The sequence below is a fragment of the Miniopterus natalensis genome, chromosome 5, assembly GCF_054644295.1.
Source record: "Miniopterus natalensis isolate mMinNat1 chromosome 5, mMinNat1.hap1, whole genome shotgun sequence".
Taxonomy (NCBI): Eukaryota; Metazoa; Chordata; class Mammalia; order Chiroptera; family Miniopteridae; genus Miniopterus; species Miniopterus natalensis.
This window is the reverse complement of record NC_142085.1, coordinates 10,607,723-10,613,722: the sequence shown is the minus strand read 5'-3', so window position 1 is coordinate 10,613,722 and position 6,000 is coordinate 10,607,723.

Here is a 6,000-nt window from a genome sequence, read left to right as displayed (position 1 = left end):
GATCCCCTGAGGCAGGGAGAGAGGCCTCCAGCCAGCACACTCGGCCACCCCCGCTGGGGTCACAGGTGGGTTAAGGCATCAGAAACCTGCTCCTGTCTCTCCTGCGGGCTCAGCAGGCCTGCTCCTGGCTTCACAGTGAGCAAGGAGGAAGCAGTCCCAGAGCCACAGCCCTGAAGGGGAAAGGCTGGTGCTCCCCGCAGAGGGAGGAGCTTGCTCGGCCCCACCCTCCCTCATGGGGGTGACCTTTTGCTCCAGTAGGCCCCCACTTCCAGAAGCTACACAGCAGGGGTCAAAGGCTCAGAGGTAGTTTCTGGGGCTGGCCCCTTGGCAGGACTCTTGGCCAGAGCATCTCTAGCCAACCACACTTTCTCTCTCACAAGGTTCAGAGGATTCTATGTGGTCCTCTTTCAACAACTTCTTTTCTACACCTGACCCTGTTCACTGCTGTAAGAAAACAGCTTTTTAAAAAAATTAATCACAAATAAGTCACAAGCCTATTAAGGGCTGGCAGGGAGAAGTGTGTGGTGTCCTCACCTCCCCACTGGGGCTCCCTCATTTTAATGGCTGCTGTCTCCACCTCATTGCCCCAGGGGAGGGCAGCTTCCGCCCTGAAACTCTGATGATAATAATCGCTAACACATACTCTTTTTAGTGTTTTACAAGTATTTTCTCATTTAATCCCATAACAGCTTATAAGTGGGGTCCTATTACTATTTCCATTTTACAGAAGAAAAAAAGTGAGGACCAGAGAGGTTAAGTAACTTGCCCAAAGTTACCCAGTAAGAACACAAAAGAAACCATGTTTCTAAAGCAAAGGCGAATGAATGTCCTACAGCTCTAGCGAAGCTCTGGTTGGGAGCCTGCATGAGCACGTTCTGACTGCTCCATCCTCAGGCTTCCCTGCTTCTAGCATGCTGGGGTTGTCTGCCTGAAGTCTCCTCTCCCACCTGGTCCCCCAGCCCTTCCAGAACAACGCTGTCTCTGCTCCCTTATTCAAGTCTCACAGGCTCTTCCGGGCCCTCCCACTAGGTTCTGGTCTGTCTCGTCCTGAGCCAGGCCCTCCACTGAGACCGGTCTTTGTCCTGCAGTGTAGGGACTTGGTACCCGAAGTGCCTGGCACAGCTTTAGGCTCCAGCGCCCGTGAGCCACTGGGGCCTCACACGCCAACAACTCACATCTCTCAGAGCTTCGCCTGAGCAACTTCTGCCAGCAGGTGCCTGGCTCCTCCCCAACCCTAAATTTGACTAATCCTCCTCAATTTTTGGTTTTACTTTTTATTACAGAACAATGTGACATAACCTACAAACCTATAACCCAGGCCCAGCAGCCATCAACTCATGGCCAGTCCTGCTCCATGTGCAGCCACATTCACTCCCCCTCCCCCCAATCCCAGACATTAGATGACTTCAGCCCTAAATGTTTCTTGGGCACCTGAAAGATAAGCACACACACACACACACATACACACACACACAGAATGGTGATGTATTCTATGTGTGCACACATGCACATGTTTTATATACATTATATACAGTCCACCCTTGAACAGTGCGAGTTTGAACCGCACTGGTCCACTTCTACACAGATATTTTCAATTGACCCTCGCAGCTCAAACCGGCATCGTGTACACGGAGGCCCAACTATTGACTGCGTGGGAGATCAACACCCCCACCCGCACGTTGTTCAAGGATCAACTGTACATGTGTTTGTATATATATGAACAATATCACCATTATCATCACTAGGAGATATTGAGTAATTGTTCCCCAATGTCATCAGATACCCAGTCAGCATTCAAAGAGCCAATTCCTCATAAATGTCATCCACTATGGACCCGATTGTGTCCCCCAAATTCACATATTTAAGCCCTGATCCCCAATGTGGCTGGATTTGGAAATAGAGCCTTTGGGAGGTAATTAAGGTTAAATGAGGTCGTAAGAGTGGGGTTCAAATCTGATAAGACTGGTGGTCTTGTAAGAAGAGGAAGTGATCTCTCTCTCCACACCCCCTACTCCCCCATCCCCACCCCCACATGGCTCGGAGGAAGGACCATGTGAGGACAAGTGGCCGTGGACAAGCAGGAAGAGATCCCTCCCCATGAACGTAATCCTGCCAGACCTTGATCTGGACCTCATACCTCCAGAACTGTGAGAAATAAGTTCTGTTGTTTTTAACTTCCCCATCTGTGGCATTTTGTTATGGCAGCCCGAGCAGAGTAATTCATCATCATTTTCAAAAAGTCAGGATCCAGATAAGGCCCACACACCACAGTGCGCTATCCCACCTATTAGCTCGCCTTTCGCCCACGGGCTCACCTCTCTCATTGTTCTCCTGCCCAGTACAGCAAGGGGACCCTGGGTCACTGGCCCTGCAGGTCCCTCGGTCAGGATGGTGACAGTGCCGGTCCCTGGATTTCCTGTTTGTGATGGTTAGATCTAGGGCTTGACCGGATTCATACTTAAATGCCACTTCCTCCTGGATGCCCTCCCAGGTCTTGAGGAGCCTCCTTCCCTGATATTCCTCTTCTCCCAACTGTAGTGCCCTGTTTCATCTTCTGTACCCTGGCTCCCTGAAGGTGGGGCCAGACCACATGAGCATCCTGGCTGGTCCCCAGCCCAGCCCAGTGCCTGCACACAGTGTGCCTCAGAAGGCACGCAGAATGGACAAATGTCACACCTTGAGCCCAGAGGCTTATTGCATCTCGTAGCATCCAATCCTGAGCTTCCAGAGTAGAGTTGGCCTGAATAGCAGGGCCTGCCCCTCACAACGAGGCAGGAGAGTGGGTAGAGACCCCTGCAGGAGGCCACCCAATAGCTCAATTCTGAACACACCACGGGCACCCTCAAAGCTGCATCTGCCCAAGAAGGAGGGCCAAGATGCCCACATCCCCAAACAATCTTCCAGGGCTCTGTTCACCATGCCCCCACCTCCCTGACCTTGGCCCCTCAAGATTCTGCCAGCCTTTTTGCCTGATTTGCATCTCGCCTGCAGGCATCACTTGAGGCTCAGCCCTGACAGTCTCCTCCTTCACACACATCCTGCACCACCGAATTTAGAACCTGTCCCATGCCCCCTGGCTGGTTTTGCTCAGTGGTTAGAGCATCGACCCACAGCCAAGGGCATGTACTGCGGTTGCAGGCTCAATCCCCAGCCCTGGTTGGGGTGCGTGGGGGAGGCAACCAATCGATGTGTCTCTCTCACATTGATGTTTCTCTCTCTCGCTTTCTCTCTCCCCCTTCCACTCTCTGAAAAGCAATGGAAAAAATAGCCTTGGGTGGGAATTATTAAAAAAAAAAGGAATCTATCCCAAAGTTCCTGTCCTTCTGCCCCAGCCAGATATGTCCAACACCTTCAGGACATGGCTAGGAACATGTTCCATCTTCACTTCCAACTCAACATGCAGTCTCTAAAACCAGCCCACGATCCCACGGAAGGATTCCCGAGTTCCTGGTCTGGCTCCAATCAACTCTTCCAGTTCTTTCTTTCTTTTTTTGTTTTTTTAAATATACCTTTTATTGATTTCAGAGAGAGGAAAGGAGAGAGAGAGATAGAAACATCAATGATGAGAGTCATTGATTGGCTGCCTCCTGCACGTCCCCAACTGGGGATGGAGCCCACAACCCGGGCATGTGCCCTGACTGGGAATCGAACCCCGATCGCCTGGATCCTAGGTGGATGCTCAACTGCTGAGCCACGCCCGGCCGGGCCCAGCCATTTCTTCCTCACACACCGCCACCTGGGTTGTGATCTTAAGTGGTGGCTCTGTGCTGTGTCAGCTAAGCTAAGCTGAACCACAGTTCCAGGCTCCCCTTTCCCACAAGTTGGCTGTGGTTGCTGGAGAGGACACAGCAGCTGTGGTAGCTCCTGGGTGGGTGTGGGGCTCCAGCACTGTTGCACCCACGCAGGTGGGTGCAGGCCTCGGGGCTCTCCACCCACCTCCTCTTTAGCTTGTCTAGCTCCTGGGCCAGGTGTGTGTTTAGCTCCAGGACAAAGGGTGCAACTTCTTCTGCAGGTCACCTGTGTCATTGAAGTTGGTGGCTTAGAAGTGTCTCCCTGTTCATCCTCCAGAGTCCCAGCTCTTCCTCACTGATTCAGTTCATTCTTGCTCCCCACATTTCACATCCATCTTCCCGACCCCACTACCTGCCCTGCTGACTGTACACTCAGAAGCATCCGTTCTTTAAGCAGCTTCCCCACTGTATAAAGTCTTGTGCCACATTCTGTCTCACTCTGGTTGTTCTGTTTCTCTCATCAAATCTGACCTATGTGCCTTGGACCAGTAATTGGACTTCACTTTCCTCATCTGTGAAATGGGCATAATTACAGTGCCAACCTTCTATATGGTGTTGTGACGATTAAGTGGAATAGTAACATGTGTAAGGGTTTAGAGTAAGGCCTGGGACAGAGTAGGTGCTCAGTGAACGTTGGCTACAAACGGTTCTATTCCAGACAGAAGACCTTTCGTAAGGCTCCCTCCTGCCTTGACCAATCAGTTCTTTACCCTGTCAACAGCCTGTTCACCTTCTCCAGGAAGCCTTCCTTGATATCTACCACTGGAAATTCCTTCCTTCCTCAGAGACCTGGTGTTCCTCTCCACTTACTTTCATCTCTTCTGCCCCATTCACTAAGTCATAAATTCAGTTGAACACCTACTATGTGCCAGCACTATGGTAGAGGTTATGGATTAATCACAATCCCCTGCCCCCTGGGTCACAATGTAATGAGGAAGATGGGTCGGTTAACCACTAAAATACGATGTGGGAAATGCTTTGAACAGGGAGTTGTGAACACCCAAAGAAGGGGCATGGAAGTCTCCAGAGCACAGAGGGTGCTATTAAGGAAGGCTTCCTAGCAGAAGCAACCTGAAGGATGAAGGCGGAGTTAACTCTCCAGGTGGCCAAGGTAAGAAACTGCATTCAAAGCAGAAGGAACAGCATGTGCAAAGGGGTGTGGGCTTGAGGGACTAGGGCGAGACCAGAAGGAAGAGCACAGAGTCGGCACATCCACGTGTCCAGGGGCTGGGGAACGGTGGGACATGGGCTGAGGGGGCCCCAGAGCCTGCCCTTGGCAGACTTTGTCTGCTAAGTTGAGGTGCTTGGGGGCTAAGGGGAGTGGGTACAAAATTTTAAGCAGAGGAGCCCCTGCTTCAATGAGCATGAACATCTTCCCTGAGTGGGGGCAGTGTCTCCATTTCAGGGCTGTTTGGGTCCTTGGCACGAACAAGCCTCATGCTTTCTCTCCTCTTCCCTGCTTTCAAGCCCTCAGGAGGACTGAAGAGCTCAGTTCCCTGCAGCTCAGTTCTCAAGATGTGGGGAGGGAGGGAGGGAGGGAGGCCCCAGCACAGCTGCAGGGCTGGGCCGTCACATGGTCACATGGCTGGCAGGCTGGCTGGTGAGAAAGCTCTGCCCTGTGATGCAAAGAGGGCTCTGTGCAGGCTGGGGGCACCCCAAAGGCCTCTCACCGAGAGACTTGGGGCAACAATGGGCATTCGGGGGCTGCCATGAAGGAATTGCAAGTGTTTGGTGTATGTGTGTAGTTTGTATGTGTGTATGTGGTGTGTGTGGTGTGTGTCTGGTATGCAAATATGTGGAATATGTGTATGTGGTATGTGGTGTGTTGTATATGTGCTCTGTGTGGTATATGTGGTCTAACTAGTATGTGTATGTGGTGTATAGCATGCATGTATGTGGTATATGTGTATGTGTATACACATGTGCACCATATATGTGGTACGCATGTGGTATGTGTGTATGTGTGTGTACGTGGGGTAAGTGTGGTATGTGTGGTGGGTGTGATGTGTGTGTATGTGGTATGTGTGGTGGGTGTGACGTGTGTGTATGTGGGGTGTGTGGTGTAGGTATGGTGTGTATGTAGTGTGTGTGTGATGTATATGTGTGTGATGTGTGTGTATGGGGGTGCAGGGAATCTCCAGCGGTCCGTGAAGGTGTAACTTTTTCAGGGGAGAGTGAGGACTCCCCAGGGGAGCATTTTTCCCCAGTG